Source organism: Coturnix japonica, chromosome 3, assembly GCF_054131305.1.
Source record: "Coturnix japonica strain WE chromosome 3, WE-NBRP24, whole genome shotgun sequence".
Classification (NCBI taxonomy): Eukaryota; Metazoa; Chordata; class Aves; order Galliformes; family Phasianidae; genus Coturnix; species Coturnix japonica.
The window spans coordinates 14576172-14598308 of NC_140665.1; positions in this window are offsets into that span (position 1 = coordinate 14576172).

Consider the following 22137-nt stretch of genomic DNA (forward strand, 5'->3'; position numbering starts at 1 on the left):
TTGACTTCCCTTTCACTGTGACACAACTAACACTATACTTTCCACTTTCCAAGGTTAAACAATTAGCATTCTAAAAACAGGGCTGATATAAAGTAGCACCACTATTGATCTCCATTACTACGCTGAGCCAGACCAGCTGAGGATCTGACCCTGCCTAAGACGCTAATTGGTGGTATACAAAGAAACTAAAATATATTTTTGCAGGATAAAGATTGGCAAAGAGAGAACCAGCTCCTGAAACTCATCTGCCATTTGAAATTAACTGCTGAATAATGGCCTGCTTCAGAAATCCTCCTTCTAGAATTTGCTGTTATAATTCAACATAGCTTTCTCAAGACCAACAGACTCCATTTCTCCCCAGGGAACTCCTGCACTCTCTGTGTTTCTGCATGTGCACATGGGCAGATCCATAGTTACACAACCAGAACTCATTTCCTTACACTGAACCACTCTGGTGTAGATTTTCTGAAAGGACTGAGAAAATTATCATCTATTCCCTACTGAAGAAAACAAGGAGAAAAGGGAAAAAAGAAAAAAAGGAAAAGAAAATGGAAAAAGGAAAAAGGAAAAAAGATACAGACAACAAAAAGAAAGAAATTCTAATCCTGAAGCTTTTCGGTAAAAGAATGCCTGCATTACAGGACGATGATGTGCCACCTTTAAGGGAAGGGACTGCCCGTAGCAGATGTGCAAGCCTTGGTGCTAAATGTCAGCCTGACAGTCAGTGGCTGCAGGAATGCAAATTCTCTCCATCAGTGCAAGAAGGAAGCAGCGCACATCCTGACAGCCTTCTATTAGCCCCTCACAATGTGATTAGGGTGTCCAACACACTGCTTAGAGAACCCTCCTGCAGAATCTCCCTATTTAGGGCTGGAAGATGGTTCTGCTTGCTTTTTTTTCTTCTTCATATTACTAGAGATTTAAGCATTGAAAAAGGAAACAAGATTCAAAACAAAATTCTCTCATGTGAACTCACTACATATGCTTCAGCACTTGCCTGGCTCCCACTCACACAGCAGCTAAAAGATCTAGAGGAAAAGAGCAGACCTTAATGACCACGCGTCCCTGCACTCTGGAGTGTGGGCTACAGCAACTAATAATAGATGAAGGTTTACATGTTTTTCTTGTGTTTCTGCTGGGGTTGCTGTGTCATTAATTCAGCTTGTGCCTGACTACTTATGTTAAGCATTCCCTTTGCGACTTTCTCGAAGTCTTAAATTTTGCATGTGACCACATGTAAATGTAAATGTGTATTTTTATGGTCCTGTAATCTCAGTGCTTTTAAATCCCCATTGCCTGAAGGCGTACAGGGAGCTGAAGCAGAAAAGGTTGGTCAGTTTGTGATCATTTAAGCTGGTTTATTTGCTCTTTCTGAGTATATTCAGTTCCTGTAGAGGTTTTTGCCTTTTGTGTAATAGTGTAAAGATAAGATCTAGGAACCTAATTAACCCTGCAGGGCCTGTGAACAAGGCTCATTAGAAAACAGTCAAACACATTTATATTTGAATACTTCATTTACAGGAATTCATATCATATTTCTGAACCGCAGATACATATGCCACATAATCACACCTTAACCACTGGAAAACGTTTCCTTAAATTAAGCTGAAAAGTGCACCAAATTTGGGTTCAAAGTCATCTGGATTATACATGTAAGTACCCCATGCCTTAAAAAATAATAATCACTCAGTAAGAAATGGAAGTTCTGTCTTCAGGACATTCTAGACTATAATGTCCCCTTACCCACATCCCCCCAAAAACCGATATTTCACAAAATCAGTATTTATTGCAGCCTGACCAGAAAACACCACTCCAAAACAATTTCCCTTGGGATTTTGCAACTGCCCAGGGCAGTGACAACATACACACCATCACAGATGCCATTGAGGACTTCAGGAAAGACTCCATAAGGAGTCAGAATAAGGCTACTGAAGACCTCCTTCTGGTGTTATTTCATACTTCCCTAAGCTCTGTTTCAGATAGTAGCAAAGCAGCAGTTCTGGTACTCAATGCTCACGAATACACACCTTTGTCATACACATTCCAGTTACTTGGAAGATCTTTAGCAAATCTGAATTCTCATTTACTAACCATTTGTTCCTTCCACTCATTACAGAAAGACTAGAAAAGTCAAATGAAGAGAGATCTTTGGAAATGAATGAAATTTTCTACTGAAGAACAGAAAATCGCATCTACTTTGAGGTACAGGGGGAAAGAAAGGTCACCCATAGGCACAACTGATAGAGCAAATCCTCACAGTGCCAGTCGACTTTGAATGAGAACTTTCTGTATTTCATGGGTTCAGGACTTCAGGAGCCAACAGCACAAAGCTGGTGATTGATTGAAGACTTGCACGTTGGCGTGTTACAGGGCATAGCTCTACATTTGCACTGTGTACATGGAGACTTAAAAGCCAGAAGAATTACTCCAGCTTCTCATGACATCTTATAGGGCAGCTTGGATACAGAATTAGGTCTGGTCAGTACTTAATTTTGTTGTAAGTGACTGCCTGACCAGCAAGTAGGATAAATGATGCCACTGGGACTGAAATGTATCCTAAAATTAATCATTTGCTTAATGGCTTTCCATTAAAGCTAGGTTTAAATACACATTTAAGGATATTTTCTGATGCAGACTTGGGGCAGAGAAGATCCTGGCAGAGAAAGATTCTAGGCAAGAAAGATATACATTGTGCCATGCGTACTTTACAATCAAAGACTATATATTTGATATATTTTTAAATCCTATATACAGTCAATTGGTAAAAGCAATTAAATCTTAGCCCTGTAAGCTCTTCAGGAGAAGGAATGAGCCTTTGTTTGAGATTTACAAGGCATTTAATAGAGCAGAAACCAACACTATAAAAATAAATATGATAATGTATTTTTAAAACCCCTAAGTTTAAAAATCTGCTTTGAAGGCATAAAATGCCATATTAGCCATTTTAAAAGCCTACTGTTTAAAAAGACAAAACCTTGACTGCTTCTATAACTAGATTCATGATTTATATCGTGAATCACTTTGGCAAGAGTTGGAAAATCCCAAATCAAGTTACTCTTCAACCTGCACTAATAAATCCTGTGTTGACATGAATTGTTTTCCCAGTGCTCCATTTTAAAGGAGTCGTGTAGGTTTTTAATAAGCAGACTTCTTGTTTCCTCTACATCCTATTCAGCAAAGCAGTGACAACTGCAAAAGCAACTTAGGCAACACACTGCAACTCAAATGCAGTGCTGAGAAATATCTCTGTGAAATCAAGTTTAATGAGATATCAAAATGTTACATATGCAAGTCTTGGCTTCTAGACAGTACTTTGGAATGCAAAGCCAGTTTCCCTAGTCCAGATTAGTCAATATCAGGTTCATTGGTCTAACATTTCACAAAATATTTTCCCACATTTGTCCAACTGCAGTTTGAAGGGTGTAGCTGACAACATAAATGTGCCCTAAGGTGAAAATCCCTAAATATTTCCCTCAGCGATCTTTGAGTCTGGACATTACCAATGCAGATGTCTGTAATCAAGAGATCTCTGCAGACCCGCTAATTATTCCCCAGGCTTTTCCACTGGCAATAAAAATCCCATTTGTCGCAGCTTGTTTGCAGAACTGCTTCCATCTCCACAATAGTGGCATTAATTAGCAAAAACCTGTGAAAATTGTCAGAGTCCAGAGATTTAAAAAAAAAACAAAACACCACAATAAGCATTGCTTCTAAATATTCATATAATTTCAGCCATGGCAACAAGTCCTGAAAGCTCAACTTTCTCAATTGGAAAAATTTTTCATGCTTGTAGCAATAAGTGGGAAATAATAGGGGTCTCAGATTCACATTAGGGAAGCTGCTTCTGTGACCTCGTCATGCAGATGGATGGTGAGTTTCTCAGATAATAAATCAAAGTTTCCTGATGGTACAGTGGCATCTCTTGCTGAGGCCCATAGAGCTGCTAGCTGCCCTCTATTCAAAGGCAGCAGGCCTCTACTCCGCAGGATGCTTTCTTTACAAATCCTTCACTCAGGATCAGGAGATACTAGGGCCTCTGTACACTGCCCAGGCACTCTGAGTAACAGCCAGCATCCTGCTGGGAAATGGACACTTTTCAACTTCACTGACATCTGTCACACATGCAAAGAATAGAATGTGATCAGGAAAAAAGGCCACGTTATGACTTTCCCATCAGCAGGGACAGCTAGGTCTTTACTCTTAGAAGATATTTAAAAGGTCCTTGAGAGATACCTTCCTTAGTAGTAGAATTACAAACAGAATCTCACCTTTGGGTTTTAAGGAAAAAAAAAAACATTTCTGATTTTTCTTGATGCATTTTTCTACATGGAATTGTGCTGAATGCAATTTTAAAACAACAGAAAATAACCTGTGATGTTAGTTTTTTCCATGCAGTTTTTATCAACTTTCATCCCAGCAAGTCTCTGCAAGGAAAATGACACCAATCTTTATTATCAGAAATATGTTTATTATGTGACAATCTAACTCCTGGAATAGCAATGCCTTCATTTTTTTGGAGTTAAAGATAAAGTTAAATGACCCCATAATAAGGATGGGAAAGCAGTATTGTGAATACTGTAATGAACTTCAAACAAGTATACTTTTTAGCTCATCCTATCTTAAACACCAGTTTGGTGCAAGGGCTGTCATATACTGTGCTTATATAAAGCAAGAATAAAACTTAAAAGACTCTCCCTTGCTAATGAAAATGATTTCTCTATTAAACAGATGACAGCATTTCAGTAAGAATTTTGTCCTCTCCAAGTGTGATCAGTATGCATAACTTTTTCATCAGTTCCTTCTATACTTTAGTACTTCCCTCAGGAAATACAGTCCTGTAGAGAAAATCATTTTTTTTCAGGAAAATGAGAATTTCAGCTCTAGGTCTGACACTATGGAACCACAGGCATCTTTCTGGACTCAGTTTCTTCTAAGGCTGATGGTGGAAAATTTGCTTTTATATGGCACTGCGATACACATACTGATAAAAAGAACATGAAGATCATTTTACATTCATTACAGAAGTAAATATTATCTGTTTATTCTGTTTTTTCTCTAGTAACTAGTAACTTCAGTAGAGTCGGTGTAGTTTATATAATGGTAGCTGAAAACAGCTTTATTTTTCATTTCCACCCAAATCAACTAAATTCAACAGTGAGGTGAACAAGACAGATAGGACCAGGCCTGAGGTATTTTATAATATTACTTTAGAAAAAATAACATTGACCCTTGTCTGGCAGAAGTATGGGAAGTAGTGCACTTATCCAAAGGCAATCTGAGGAAAAAATTCTAATGTGCTTCCTCAGCTTCAGATGACAAAGCCCTGGTACTGCATGGGCACCCGGGGAAAAGGATTTAGCTGCTAGTGGCTGGGCAAAGAGAGGCAGCAAGAGACTGGAATTGTCAGTCACTGAACGCTGACCATGTTACAATATCTGCAATTTAAGATGAGAAAAGGATAAGACAGGCTTAGAAATGAGTCCTAGTGATGTTTAGAGCAGAGTGCTAAGCTCAAAGACAGCTGGTGCATTGGTTTCCCAAAGCTGCATAAGCCAGAGTCATAGAAATGGGTCACATCTGCCTAAAGCCATCACAACTGAGAGCATTGATGGGTGACCTAGCAGTGGAAAGCAGCCTGGATCCTTCCACTGGGCAAAAGGACTTTTAATAACTTTTCCCTACTACAGTTTTAGTTAAAGGACTGTTTTCTAAAGGCAGGACTTGACTGAACAACTTTAGCAACACTGTCAAATCTAGTAGTCCTCAAAGTCTTCCATTAAAACTTTATCAAATTCTGTTGGGAAGAAAATCTGTTCTTAATGAATAATATCTCTTTGTTAAATATTAACATACTGAAAGCATTAACACTGTGTTTACAAGACTAGGCTCATTCCAAACACCTTAAAACAATATCTACAGCTCTCCAGAAATAAGTTTTCATTCAGTCAGGAGCTTAAGCATTTAAAGGTCTAAAGTTTAATATTTAGATCACATAATTACTTTTCAAAACTTCTCAATTAAAATAAAGCATGCAATTTTTTGTAGCAAATGTGCTCTTCTGAAAGAAAACTGCCACCTCCATCTTCATAATTATTATTTCTGAACTGCTTACAGAGCAGTTGTTGGGTGTATGAACACAGCACAAAGCCAAAGGTGCTCAGATCTCCGCTGTCAAGTCCCACACATTCTCAGAGTGCAGTTGTGGAGTACTTTATAACCCAATGAATTATCTAAGTACACGCTTCAGATTTCAAAGAGTCTGTTCAAATTCTTAAAGTTACTCTTAATATCATTTTGCTGAAAATACTCCCTGTCTGTCTGAGTCAAACTCTGATGGAAAGACATAAAAAGATAAAACTGCAACACAGCCAAATCAAGCCAAAGACAGCACTGAAATCAGCCAATGGTCTTCCCAGTCATGCTAAAGCAAGACCATTTAATTGTCAATGCTTTAAGCACATATAAACTCTCCTTTCAAAAAGCAAAATGATTTGAAATAATTCCAAGAGGATTTTCCTATTTTTGAGCACAGCTGATTTAAATCCCGAAAGAGAGATTTTCAAACAGTTGTTTTATTTTCTAGAAACTGACAGGTGCATTATTGTTCTATTTCTTCTATCAGATGGTACCTTCTTCAAAACAGCTGTATCTCCTATAACTCCATGTAGAGGACATCTCATCACTGAGATTTGAAACAGTCTGGATAATTAGGAATATAAACATTCTAGAAGTGCCCTTAACAATCTCTAAGTATCTACATACACTAAGGAAATATATTTAATAATAACAATCAGAGTACAGCAAACATCTTAAGGCAAGCAACTCAGATCCTGAAACACAGACATTTGTGGACTTTAACATTCTATCTTCAGGTTCTCTTTCTAGCATAATGAAATAACCTTAAATTATTGTTTCCTTGTGCCCTGTCTATAATAAGAAACTGCCATCAGTTTTCATCTATTGTCTTTCTTCATTGAAAGACTTCTGGGTTCTTGTTTTCTTTAGGAAAATCCAAAGGAATGCCAAACACATCTTACATGTATCAACATGTCATTTGAGCACATTTAAATGCCATGGGATATCTCTCCTTTCCCTGGGCCAAATAATTTCCTCTGCGTAAACACATTTAATATTTGAAAACTTCTTTTACATATGAAAAAAAGTCCAGTGATCTTTTCCCCAGAATTCTCTACAGAAAGTGGGAATACTTTGTACACCATCATTGTAAAGGGGAAAATTCATTCATCCTCTGAAATCTCTAGCATCTTTGCTGCTGCTGTAGAAGATAAGCTAATGATCCATAATTTGCAAGGGGACTGCCCCATGCTGTGACTTCCAGCCTTGTAAAGACCACATGGTAGGTTTCATTTGTCTCATTAGTTTTCCCACTGTACCAACCAGAAGTTTATTATACAGTACTCTTCTCTTTCAAGTTTTACAGTTCACGTACCTCAGCAGGAGTCTGGACAATACGACACAGGATGCTCCTTCATGTCCCAGGCTCCTATGAGATACATGAAATGAAATCACAAAGGCCCCAAAGAAATATTTTTGGAAACTTGGGATTGGATGAAACACAATAATGGAACATATAAGCTCAGCAACAACATTCAATGTAATAGACAGACACAAACCATATTGTGTTGTATATAAAATATACAAATATTTCCACTTGATTTCCTAAGGAAATGAGGCTTATGCAGTCATGCCGTCTGCCTGTTCATCTGCCTCCCTTTAATAACTTTCAAACCCACTGGCACATTTAAATGCAAACTCTCAAGGGAGAAGCAGAAAACCAGGAGGTAATTAAGTTTCTATAGGTCTTGTGAAAATCAGTCACTGCACAAAGGAAAGAGACCTAAATTTGGGCTCCAAGCTGGTGAAAGTCTCCAACCAGTTCAAATCAGCTTAATTTTAGTTTTCAAATCTGTATGTGTGTGGGTCCATAACAGATGTAGCAGAAGCTGTCTTGTGCTCTCCTTGTAATTGAGGGATCTGGGAAGAATCCTGCAGTCTCATGAAGGTGCATGAGAAACACGTGACATGTCTGCACAGGGAACTGAGCTCCTGCTGCACTTGGAACAGCTCCTTATATTTTTTCACAAAATGAATGACAATTTCCAATCTTAACTCCTTGGATGGACTGTCAGTTCTTCCCTTAGCTTTGAAGGTCTAGTGAGCCTGTATATAGTTGTTTATAAATGCTTGGTCATACTAGTAGCTGCATTTTTCATTTAAGACTGAAAAATACCTTACAACACCAGGACTTCCTCAGATCTGGGAATGTGGAGGGGGTGTATCTCATTCTCCTCACCTTCCAGTAATTTATTAAACCACATGAAACCCAGCTGACACACAAGGCTTGCTTTCTCTCACACTAAAGCTAAATTTACCTAATTCTACTCTCTTGCTATCTTTGCTAGAGGGTGTCCTTTGGAACCAGTTCATCATCCAGCTACCTTCCTTTCCACAATCCTTGCCTTTTCTTTTTATTCCCTGATCACTTACATAAACACCAACATATTCAGAGGCATTCTGAGACACACATTAAAATCATGCTAAGTGGGAAACAAAACAAGATACTCCTTAAAACTGATGTGAATCATATTGAACAGTTATGAAGATGCCAAACTTAAGCATCCTACAGAGCACCCAATATCCTGTCACTGAACTTGAGGAAAAAAAACAACTTCAAACTATTACCTCTAGATACAAAAACAAAATCTTCCCAAGAGAACATTCTGAAAAACTTGTGACATGGTTTCCAAGACTGCTTGAGCCTGAGCAGGTAGTGCAGCAACATGAGAGCAGAGCATAAAAAAACATTAATCCAAACGTACCTTGAAGCACAATACTTAATGATCCAGCAAGGCCTATCTTCATAATTTAACATCTATTATGTACTTGTACACAGGGAAGAAGGACAGATCCACTGCATGACTGATAAACAGAATACTGATGCCAAGCTGGGGAGTCTTTTAAAAGTCAGATCAATACAGTCAATAAACTCCAGACAGCAATGCTTTGCATGCTTGCAATGAAAAGCTTCCTTCTTTCCAAGTTATCTGATCGTTCTTTTGAGGAATCACAATACACATGAAGGATTTCTAGACTGTGATTTTGAAAAAAGCTTTACACTTGCATTCTTCTCTGAAAGTAAGTTTCTTGCTGGGATGAAGTCGTGTTCTTAAAAGATTCACCAGCAGACCTTATGTTTATAATTTATATATTTTGCCAAATATGACATTTCTCTCAAGAAATGATAGGTGAATAATGTTGTTAAAATAGTAGGTTAAAGGAAGGACCAAGCAAAAATGAAACTGCAATCAGGGCATCTGAACATATAACATCGGTTTTAGAAGATTTGTTATAACTTAGTCAGGCTCTGTTGCTGAAGTCAATCTGTTATTTATATGGATACGAGTTGTGGGAATTGGACTGTTTTCGTTCTAATGAGCTATTGATTTCAGCAAAATCACTCCAGGCAGAAAATCCATACATTAAGCAGCCAGTTTCATTCACCAAGATGTGTTATTTTATAGCACTACTGAGAAAATTCAATGCATAATGTCCTTTCAGCTACTCCAGACAAGATAAATTGATACGCCTCATAGACAGATCAGTGTGTTACAGTAATGGTCAGTAAGGAAACACCTGAGAGGCTCCCACCTCAGAAAGATTAAGATATTTACATTTTTTTCCGTACAACAAAGACCTGAGAATTTTAACCAGAGAGTGAAGTAAATATTCCGTTTATCATACACAGAACTTCTATAGACTTCCAGTTAATTTCCTTGTCTAAAAAACAAAACCAAAAACTCCACAGTTCTTGGAAACTAAAAGTATGTGAAGGAATATACTTTGAAACTCAACAGGATGTTAAAGCGGATGTGTTTTCAAAGAGAAAAGAAGAAAAGCAGCAAGATGCCAGAAAACAGAAATCCCTTAAAATAGTTGAAGCACACAAGGTTTATATCCAGTTTAGGAAAATATCTCTATTCAGAAAAGGCCTTATGCACACCGTGACACGCTGCCCAACAGAAAGAGGGATTTCCGTATGCATTTATATGCTTTCAGGGTCTGGATTGTCGGTCTTCTATAAAATGTGTGTTCATATACATTTAGAATATCTTCCTAAACTGAAGAAACACAAAAGAACCAAAGCTCAAAAAGACTTCTTTTTTTTTAAAGTATTTTTTTAAAACATCCCCTCCCCCTATAACTATCAACTCCATACATTCCTACTCCAGCCATCCTAGGTGTTAAAGGTATTCACTTCCTTGTGACTTGCTAACTGACAAGTTAAACATTGATTTTCCTGTACCTCTTTCCATTCCTTCCCTTGAACTGTGGGATTATAAATGGAGTACATACATAAACCACTTATTTAGGTTTCATGGACTTCAGAATCATTATGTCTTTATACAGTAAACCTACAACAGGCAAATCAGACTACATCTTTAGAGTGTACTATTACTTTGAAACCGAAGTAGTTAAAGTTAGCAGAGGTATGATTTGGCCCACTATCTGGCAGGAAATAGTTTTTCAGAGATAACTGAGTGGATTTCTATGGCATGCAAAATACATATGGCCATATTAGATAGTCTTGAGTCTCCGTCTGACCTAAAATCCATTAATTAAGTTATGTTTCCTTGGAAAATGAAGGAGTAACTTTTGACAAGATGCAGATATATTTGCATCTTCGCTATGTTTCTTCTGTACCTCTTGAACTCAATGTTGTCTCAGCTTTGGATCATGATTTTTCTACTTTCTGTTTATGAAAGCACACACAAAAATGAATAAAATAAGCATAGCATCCTATGAAAAAAAAACCTTACAAAAATTAAAATGTCATAGGAAGAGACAAAGCCCAGAACTATAACCTTTTGAATCTTGAGTCTGATTTCCTACTTGCTCCCAAGAGATAAGTTACTTGCTCCATTTTTCTGCCTCATCCATTTTCTTCAGAGTAAGAGAAAAGCTTTCCTGCTTGATTTTCTCACAAGCATATTGTAAAAAATAATTTTTGTTCTTGCTTGAATTACTCAGTTTACTCATATTTTAAAAGGTTCTCACCCAGCAAAGTTCCTAAGTATGTGCTCCCATCAACAATTGTACAGCCTTCTGTAAAAGCAGAAATCTTGAAAGCTACTTTCAGAATTGTAGATTTTTCTCCTGCTATCTGCACACTCCCTGAAGTTTACCATTAGATTTGAGAATTCTTCTTTAAATGAGTTCACATTCTACACGTTCAGTGATTAAATCTGCCCTCCAACTTTGCTTCTCTGCACGTTGTAGAGACTGGACCAGTGACTGCAGAGAAGAGAAAACTTGTTGTAGAGAAACATAAGGGAGAAGAAGAGGGGTTTTGTGTTATGGAAAGGGTAATGCCATAGATGGGCAGAAGACAAGATCTGAGATTCTGCTCTGGCTTTTTCAGGTTTATGCAGCAGACAACGATCCTTATTTCTAAAGATCAAAGCAAAAGGGAGCACAGTGACTGTACACGGTAACGGGTATAGTATATCCCAGAGGGAAATTACCTAAGTGTCAGATTCAAGGCCCATGGAAAATGTACCTTAAAGAACCTCCGATATGTATCAATCACACACTCATTGGCAAAACAGGTTCTAGCAGTAAGAGACATAGCCTGTTGGAAAGACAGACTATTGTTAGGCCTCTTTATTTGTAGTGGCTTCAGAGAGCCATGACTTACTAGGCAAAGCAAATAACAACAATATCTTGTCTGGAATAAAGAAGAATTTAAAAATTCCACTGAAGTTTAAGCCATTTTGAATGACAGAGTAGAGATGAGGTAAGTAAAGGCAATAACTTTCTAGCAAACGGGAAAATAACCTCATTTCAGGTAACAGCTGATTTTGAGGCTGTAGATTCATAGAGTTTAGTTAACTCAGACTCAGAAGGTATATTAGTAAATGTACAGTAGTACTATACTAAAAGAGTACATAAAAATACTGAAGTATTCTTTCATTAACTGATAGCTGAAAATATGTTATGCAAGTGTCAAGCTGATATAATAGCATCAAGGGGAAGATAGAAATATTGTTAAAAATTATAATGACAAGAAAAGGAATCCACTCTATCCAAACTGAAGCTTAGCAGGCTGTGACAGTTCTGAGGGATAGAAAGACAGCAAACAGGGACACAATTCTTGTGGGCTCCACAAAAACAAGCTGTAGTTTTTGAGTAAGAGAAGCCAAGATAACATTTGGTGTTTGGAAAAAGATACCAGAATTACAATGGCTCACATCATTTTGGCATTTAGAAAGTCTTAAGGGGAAGTACTAGAGAAAGTCCTGTACAAAATCAACAGCCAGTTCATGACTAACTCTTTCAGAGTTGTAGGACAGTAAATAATGTTGCAGAGAATCAGTGGACTGCTGAGAATATGGATTGTTCAGGCTGGACGCAAATGTGCAAGACAGTGGGACCCCAGAAAGAAGAATATCAGTTCTTCCTTGTCAATATTAACAATTACAGGAAACAGACAACAAACAAGAAACTCTTCCCTTTAATGGGGAAATATAAACTAACAACTGAGGTAGGTAAAGAAATTTGTGCTACATTACAAAGAAAAAGCATCTGCTATGGTAGAAGTATTTTCCTTCTAAGTTACAGAACATAAAAGAAATAAAGGTATTAGTTTCAATTTTCAGGGGCAAGCACTAACAATTACAGAAAATTCAGTCAGCGTAAGTATAGTAGTTCACACATTTGGAAGCTTGTAGAACATTTGAATAAGATTATTATTTGAAAATAAGAACAGCAACCAAGAGTCAGTTCAAACGCCAGGTGAGACTAATGGCAAGAATAGATTTCTTCAACCACTACCGATACATCCATTCTTCACAACCAAAAAAAAATATGTATATACATACATTCACAGAATCTTAGGGCTTGGTGAGATCTCTGGAGATCATCTAGTCCACCTCTCTGCTAAAGTAGCTTCCCTACAGCAGATTGTGTAAGAAAGCATGCAGATAGGGCTTGAGTATCTCCAGAGAAGGAGACTCTGCTGCTCCTCTTGTTCACCTGTTCCTGTGCTTTGTCACTCACAGGAAAAAAAAAGTCCTTCCTTCTGTCTGTACAGAATTTCTTGTGTTCCAGTTCCTGCCCATTGTTTTATTGCTACACACAACTGAAAATATCCACCCCTATCAGTTTGAAACCCACCCATTAGATATTTATAAACATTATCAGCCTTCTCTTCTCCAGGCTAACCATTCCCAGGTCTCTCACCTTTTCCTTGTACAGGACATGCAACAGGTCCCTAAGCATCTTTGTGTCCCTCCACTAGACTCTAAGAGACTTCTGTCTTTTTCAATCTAGGGAGCCCAGAACCAGACACAGAACTCCAGATGCAGCCTCACCAGGGCAGAGTAAAGTAGAAGAGCCTCCCTCGACCTGCTGGCCATGCTCTTCTTGACACATCCCAGCATACCATTGACCTTCTCATGCCCACTTAAAGAGTAGGTGCAGAGATTTATTAGAAAAGTAGCATGTTATTAAGATAATTAGCTAATAGATATTCTGACCACATAAAACAAACTATTAAGTTAAGGTTTTGCAGGATTTATGAAGAAGGTAGAATTTGCTGTATCACACACACACTAAGTAAAGCAGGATTTGTCAGATGCCTTGGCTCCATGCATTTTCCACATGGTAGAGGCCTGGATTCTACTCTTGCTTTCTACATCTTTCTCAGTGACCATAGTCTTCTGTCAAGATTTGCAAGGCTGTACCTACATCAAGGTGATGGTGAATGAGGTAAGGCTCTGCTCATTCTGATGTAATTTGAAATAAATAAGATGGACAAGTGATCAGATTAAAGAAGTGGGTCAGATCTGCCTCTGGCTCCACTCCACTGACGTCAATGGAATTAAGCTGATTTACACCAGCTGAGTATCTGGCCTGAAGGTTTCAATATATTTAGATAAAAAAAGTGAAAACGCATAAAAAAAAATCTCCCCTTGGAAATTCCCAAGTCAAACCCCACATTTACTAAAATGAGTTCATAAATGACAAGAAAGTACTGTAGACATCACTCATGCCAGCAACGAAAAGAATAAAGGTCAGGGCACACTAAATCTTTAATTGCCCCCTCCACTCCTGAGTGAGAAATAAAAGGATAATTCAGCACAAATTCACCTTAGCTCTGACTCAAAATAAATAACTTAGCAGTAGCTACTGGTGGAATGAGCAGATACTGTCCTTTGCTTTATGAAACATTAACCTCAATCCACAACTGGCAATAGAAGCGATGAATAAAATCTAGCTTCTGCCCAGAACAGTGTCAAACCTCTACTGCTGAAGAAAAGCAGTATTTGTGGTCTACAAAGAGAAACAAAATCTCAGAAACAAATCAAAACATATAGATAAACATCCAGGTATGCCACATATCACAGTTCACACACCTACACCCTCATCCTAGTTCTAATACAATTTCCTTTGGAAAAAAAAATGTGTTCATAATTACTATGCTTCTAAACAGTTCTCTGGAAATACTGCAGAGACTGTGTTGTAATACTGCATGCTTTCTGAATAACTATTTAGTTGTTAATAGTGTAGGGCAAGTGCAAGAAAAAGAAAATCAGGTTTTCAGTAAGAACATTAATCATATGCATTTGAATCTATGAAAAACATGCCATATCCTTAAGTTGTTGCCAGATCAGTGTTGTCCTGCAGAAATCACACAGCTTTGAATGCTACATGAAGAAACAAATTAAATAAAGCACACAAAATAAAACACGCCTCAAATATTTAGAGACAGTGAGATGGAATTCCAGGCAAGTTTACGAAGACTCACTTTCATGGATGACACCAAACCACATGTATTCCATACAAAAACACTCTATATTTCCAATTTATTTCATCCTCAGCAACATCTCAGTTGCTTCTGTTCACACCGCATTGACTCAAAGTGCAGATGTTTTTGCAAAACCTAAGAGAAAGCTGGAGACTCCCATCACGTCCTAAAAAATCCAACAGAAATTACACATTTGAGAAAGAGCCAAATTGTCTTGCCAGACATACAAATATAGACTGGCGTCTCCCAAATCTCTCCTGCTTGTATTTGCCACAATAAGCTCTGCTATGAGCATTGAACACATACACGCATTTACACTTCCCCCCACATACACTCACAAAAATACAAACAAAAACTGAAATAAATATTTTTGTTTATATTCATGTTGTTGGCTTATTTTCCTCACAGAAAAGTAGTTATTTTTCACTTCTACATTTCAACCTTAGCTTTGAGGTTTTACAGATTTCATCTTTCTGCTGTTTTTGAAATCCAACCTAAACCTACTTTGTCCTGTAGGGAGCATGAGGGAGGATGCAAATCTAGGAAGGATGATTTCATAGCCTAATCTCTCCTCTTCTCTGTGCTGTTATCAGATGCTTCTTTTCTGGTGTGTTTTTGCACTCTAGAAACTCTGCTCTCTACATATCCATCCTGGGTAGCTGTAGACAGAATAAGATTTGTACTCAACTTATGCTGCCAGAAAAGCAAATGGAGATATCCATCCCACAATCTATATTCCAACAAGCAACTTCCTTTTTCCAGTGTACTGCAGATGCTCATCAGATAGGCAGTAACAGACTGAAACTTCACTAGTATTTATTTTATAATCCATAACATTTCTTCAAGCAATTGTACAGATTTCAGGCTTTCCTTTGATCGCTCTTTGCAACAATGACTCCAGGCCTTTGCCTAGGTATGATTCCTCAATCCTAATACGTACAATAGAAATGCCCTCACCCACAGAAAGCCTTCTCATTAAAGCTCTAATCTGTTCCACTACATTCTTGCAAGACAGAATTATCCAGCTTTAAAGCACGCCTCAATAGTGAGCCATAATAAGACTGATAGAAACAGCTTAAGTAATTGGATTGCTATATGGTATTGAATGTCTGACAACAAAAGATATCAATCTCTATTCTACTACTGAATCTTTGTTCCAGCAATGAATTCATTTAGTAATGCATTTGGAGGCTTGTAGCCCTGCAGAAGGAATAACAGACTGCAGATACAAAAGCAGGACCATCTGATGAGCACAGAGAAAGCGACTGCGCCATTCCAAGAAGTTAATTACAGTGAACAAAAGTACAAGACTATGACTTGTTGACCATTATCATAATCACATTACTATAGTCTTTTATTCCCAGCAGCAAAGGGTCTATTCATTCTTTTCATTTAGCACAGTGCATCATATTTGTGTTTTGTCACCTGAAATGTGTTGTAGAACAGATCTCCCTCTAAAGATAACTGGAAATGTCACACTCTTATTTTGATGCTTTTTCCTTTAGAATTTATTATCTATATAGCCACCTTCAAAAGAAACTTTAAAGACAACTATTCCCATGATTTTTTACAGAAAACGATTTGTAGAAATGATTGCCAATGAAAACTTGCATCGATGATATGTGATACTACTGTGATTTAAGTACGTTACTGTAACTCAGACAGGATAAAACGGCTCATTACATACTGCTTATACCCAAAACCACTTTTGGAGATAAACATGTCCTGGACTCGCATGCATTGAACAATGTTTTAAATCCTTTTATTTATTTCTGATTAATTCCACAGTGAGGTGACTCTTGGTCTATTCTGATAACATATGACAAGCATTTTGTTTCAGACAGAAGTGAACTCTAAGATCTCTGAAATGGATGAGTCACTGAAAATAGCACTGGGACCCTGTGTTTTCATATCTGTTATCCGTGATAACGTACACGGGGACTAGGATACCAAGAATCAAGGGAGCTGGGTGGTATTTTTGTCTGAGAAAACACTTAGTTTTGATTCCGTATGCCAGGGGACACGTTACTAACTGGTGTACACCAGCCTAGTGCAAAGTTAAAGTATCTGGTTCCAATAGTGACACACATTTCATATAAAATATAACCAAAAGAATTGTTGGATCACTTTTTCAAAGTAACATAAATGCTACAATGAATTAATTCCCAGCCACTTAGAATTGCTAAAATGGTGCTGAGCCAGAAGCTGTATAAGTGTATCTTTTTAAAACACTATAATCACTTTGAGTAGAACAGTAAGTACTTCATATTTTGAAGTGCATAGAGAAATTGGCCTATTGCACTGGAAAAGACAAGAGTAGTGTCCATTCCTGCAAAAAAGCTCCAGAAAAAAGAGTTCCATGTGCTCTCCAAGAAAAATGAGAAATATTCAAAAACATGGGAGAATATCAAGACCATCAGGTCTCTCTGGGTTTTCAACCAGTGGCCAGGATGAAAAAGAGTTAGTAGGAATGACCTGCCTGCAGGCCATCATGGATTCATAATTCCTATACAGATCTCTGCCATGTATTAGAAACGTCAAAAAGCTGAACAGTGATCTGCCTTTTAGCTAACCAACCAGGGGACCCAGTGAACTGCCAGAGAAGCAATCAAATTGTCCAGTGCCAATTCATCTATCAATCCTAAAGGAGAAGCTTTAGACCATTTTAAACGCACCATGCTCATGACTGGTGACAAATCTCCTTAGCTACTACTACAGCCTAGACCCTGCCTCTGGAGTGAACAGTCTCTGCCACAGCACAGCTCCTAAATCAAGGACAGGAGCTTTGGGAAAGCATGACTCTCCAGCCCTCAGCTGAGCTGAGGAATTTCTGCTTTACTAGAATCCATCTCACCCAAACTGATCCTTATCACAGCCTCAGAAAATCCCCTGTTGATGAGCCAAACCTTAAAAAAAAAATCCCTAACAAAGCAGGGCATGCTGTTGAACAAGAATATCATTGGAGTCAACAAATACTGCCCTTGGGAGCCCACTGAATGACCACAGAGTAGACTGACAGAAAACACCCGCCATTGACTGGAATTGCTCTCTGTGGTACAGTCTGACACACCACAACACACTTCCTGTCATACCCAAACCAAATACTAGCAACAACCCATCAGCGCCAAGAAACAAAAATATCCACCTTTCTTGAAGCACTTCTACTCCTCAAAAGGACTGCATGTTGCAGAACATTGTATTGATATTGTATATCAAGTGGGAATGTTGCTTACTGGTCAGTTAAAGTTGGAGGGAATGGGGGGATTCTGCTCACTGGGCTTCTCCTCTTTCATCTGTGAGTTCAGGAATCCCCCAAAAACCTTTTGTTTTGCTTTTAAATTCAGGCTTGAATTTTTAATCACATTACTGCTGGTTTGGAAGCACTAACTGTATAGGCATTTCCCTATGTAATGATTAAAATCAGCAGTGCTTTAGGCTCTTGAAATTTACTGAAGATTTATTCTTTAAACTAGAGAATGATTTATTTCAACAATTAACTTCAGGCAGACTAGCTAAATTATGTGCATTCAGGGCTCTTATTCACCACAAAATTAAGAACACTGGGTGCCAGCCATGGGAGCCCCACAATCCTTTGAGATTCAGCACAGACAGAGACTCATCCTTACCCAGGGGAAAGAACTGTCTCTTTCCCATGGCCACAAAATGCCATCCCTGACCTTCTTCTTGGCTCCACCATTTGCACAAATCCTTTGGCTTCCCCCTACTTGACCTCGTGCAAGTTGCAATGCACATATAAGGCACATGGCTCCCTGGGATGCTACCGGGCATGCTCTGGGTCGATGTCAAAGCAGGAGATAGGCTCTGAAAGGACTGACTGATTACAAGCCAGATGCCCCACAGCAATCACACTGCCTAAAGTGTATTTGCATTAACAGTCTTTAAGAGACTGAAGATTTTTCAAGAAATGAGTAACTTCCAATGAGAGCAGAAAAACTCAACCAGGGACACTTGAAAGAATTTTTTTAAAGCATAAGATCTCAGAAAGCATTTCCTTCAGCTTACGAGGGAGCTCTCTATCTTCATCTGGCAGTCTTGGAGCATATTTATCAGCACATAACGCTACTTGTAGCTATGATGAATCAGGTTGAACGTATAAAACTTGGGAAGGTGTTAGTGAATTTTTACTGACAAATAACCCCTTCACCTACGAGAGCCTCAAATGCAAACTAAAATAAAGAGCTTCCCACATAAAGCAAAGTTTTGGAAGAATGACTCATGTCATTCCCTCATTGCTGAAATGCTGTTTCATACATAAGAATCCTCAAACACTGATCCTCCTTTTCCCTTCCCACTCTGTTATTTCTATTTCCCTTGATTTCAGCCTTTGCTTTCTTTATGGTTTTACAGCTTTGACTCAGTAAACAAAAGCCTGCTGTTCTCTGTGTACTGGACTTGTTCCTTTTCCTTTCACCACAGCTCAAGATTTCATGAAACATGTTGTAACATGAAGGAAAGTGCAGCAACAACAGCAGAGTAGCAGGGCTACAGCGAGAAAGGGTTTGCTTGAATACAGCAGCTGTAGGCACAGAAATAGCAGAAGGACCACTTACCTTCAGAAGACCTTGGGTACACAGAGACCTCCAGAAACATCCTTCCCAACCCTCCACTGCCAACCCTTACATGAGGTCTGGGAAGGGGTGGATCCTGGCTCCAGCCCTTCCAGTCACTCAGGAGCCTTGCATGCACCTGAGCTCCCCTGTGTTGGCCCTGCCACCCAGGTGAGCACCCACCAGATTCTCAGTTACTGGTTCAAGCTGTGACTTAGTATTTTTGCTACAATACCATTTGCACTGCTTCATGATCAATGTCAGCAGCAATACACTCTGAAATGTGGAGTATGCTAAACTTCCTTAAACACGTACTCCAGGATTAAAGATACCTCAGTGTGCACGAAACATCAAAATTATAACATAATCATCCTGTAGACCACAGGTCATGAACTGATAGATTTTCAGTGCCACTATGCTATGGTTCTGTCATGGTTTCATGGTTTTTCATCGGTATTCCACATCATAATATTGATGCTTAGTAACACAGTCGGGGCAACTATCAGTGTTTGGACACATTCCACAAACTTGCAAAACTGTGACGGAGTCATTAGCGAATGTACCTGCACCAGCAATGTGAAGAATCATGCTCAGACTCAAAAGACACATTCAGTGCTGCAACTTTCCTGTAATTTAATTATTTTCAGTCAGCTCTGATTCTTAAGTAGCAATATAGTTGACCTATCTGGGTTAGACAAGCCATGGTTTTCTTAGCAATAATATTCATTATACTTCTGCTTTGACAAACTAAAACCTAAATAAATGAGAGCGCTGGGACGAGGTAAGTGTTGTTAAGCCTTAACTATGTGTGGTTTTTGTTTTTAATAATATATGGGCATTTAGTATGAATTTCATTACTTTACTTCTACAATAGTGACACTACATGAGTTTCTTGACTAAAATACTGAATCCACAAGGAGTGAAGAGAACTAAAACCAGAGAGGTCCAGAGATGGTTGAGTGAAATGCTCAGAAGCTTAAAGAAGCATCTGGAAAAAAAAAAAATAGGCTGGAAACACCAGACTATTGGTGCTGATTGTAAATGAGATGAATTACATAACATACCACACATTCAAAAAGGTTGTCACGTCTTTCTCAATGTCTCCCATAACAAAAGACAGAAGTCCTGCCAATTACAAAGATAACATTTTAAATTACTTTAAGAAAAGTCTCAATATGAATCATTGAACTGTGGGACCCTCTGCCAGAATAATAGCTGAAAAACAAAACATGCTGCATTTAAAACTGAATTAGTGTTTTATGCGGAGACTATCATAACTCACTTTCTGCCAAGATACAACAAAATTGCTATAAAGCCCTGTGACTCTGATACAAACTACCATAAGACAGCTCAGGATATTTATTTCCTCTAAGCAAATAATAATTGATTTCCAACTTTTTGCCCCTAGTACTGACTGGTACTGACAGTATTGCACTGGATATCTTATCTAGTCCGGTAATGTTTATGCTTCTCCTTTGTTTTCTTTCTTACTTAACTGACTTCTCTAGAACATCATGATGTTAATAGCATTTTCCTTCTTTAAAAACAGTCCTTTTTTAGATCAGAGTTGTTAGACATCTCAGGAAGGCAGGACCTTCATTGTGTAAGTGCCACTTAAATATGAATTATTCTGATTATAACTTCTGGTTGACAACAAGCCAATGATTATTGAGAGAGAGAATACATCTCTTATGCTGACATGCATAAGCATAAAAGATACTGTGAAAGAGCTACACTGTAATAGAAGCAATTGCTATATCAATGGTTATGCTAAGGCAGCTCAGCCAATTGATGTCTTTGGTTTCATGTAAAAGCATACACTTGCCTTGGTTGGTTATTTGAAAGATGTGGGCAAAGTGATTCTTCCTAAGCAGACTTTCTTATGAACTTCAGTCCAGTGTCTCTTGGTCAATATAGCTGATTTCTAGTACCACTTACCAGTTACAGAGTCATCAAACAATCTTCACAGTCACACTGAAAGCTACATTGTGTGAGTCAGCCTTTCACTCTTCATCTCTGTGCAAGGCCTTCAACAATCGATTAGCGGTCCTTAAAAAATTCCAACTCCAATGTGGCTTTCCATATGTATTTCATTAGCTAAACACAGTGGGACAATGTGAAAACTTCTGGGTTAAGTTAGTGATGTTCTAGCCGCTTTGAAATACTCTGTACCAAATTACTCAGAAGTTGTCCAATTTTATTTGGAGCTGATCTACTCCACATCAAGCTCCCTTCAACCTTGGGTGGCTGAAGTGACTTAACCACATGGTAAAGTCATAGAAGAGTCACCTCTTCTTCCACAAAGAAGGGGAAGCCCAGTATAAGCAGAAAGAGATGCACTTTCCTTATTCTTATTCTTATTCTTATTCTTATTCTTATTCTTATTCTTATTCTTATTCTTATTCTTATTCTTATTCTTATTCTTATTCTTATTCTTATTATTCTTATTCTTATTCTTATTCTTATTCTTATTTTTCTTCTTCTTATTATTATTATTATTATTACTATTATTTTGTACACAACCTGCCTCCATTCAGTGATAACAGCTCTTACTTCCGTGCCCCCTTAACGTTGTTCCCCTAAGCCCTGACATATATTTACCAAGAAGAAGGAGATTGCAGATGTAATTTTATTCTGTACTAGGAAGGCATCATCTTGGGGATAGACTTAGCAAAAATGTAGAGGTAAGTTCCCCTCAGCAAAGCTAGTGTGGGCTTGGGGATAATCCTTTCAATAAAAACA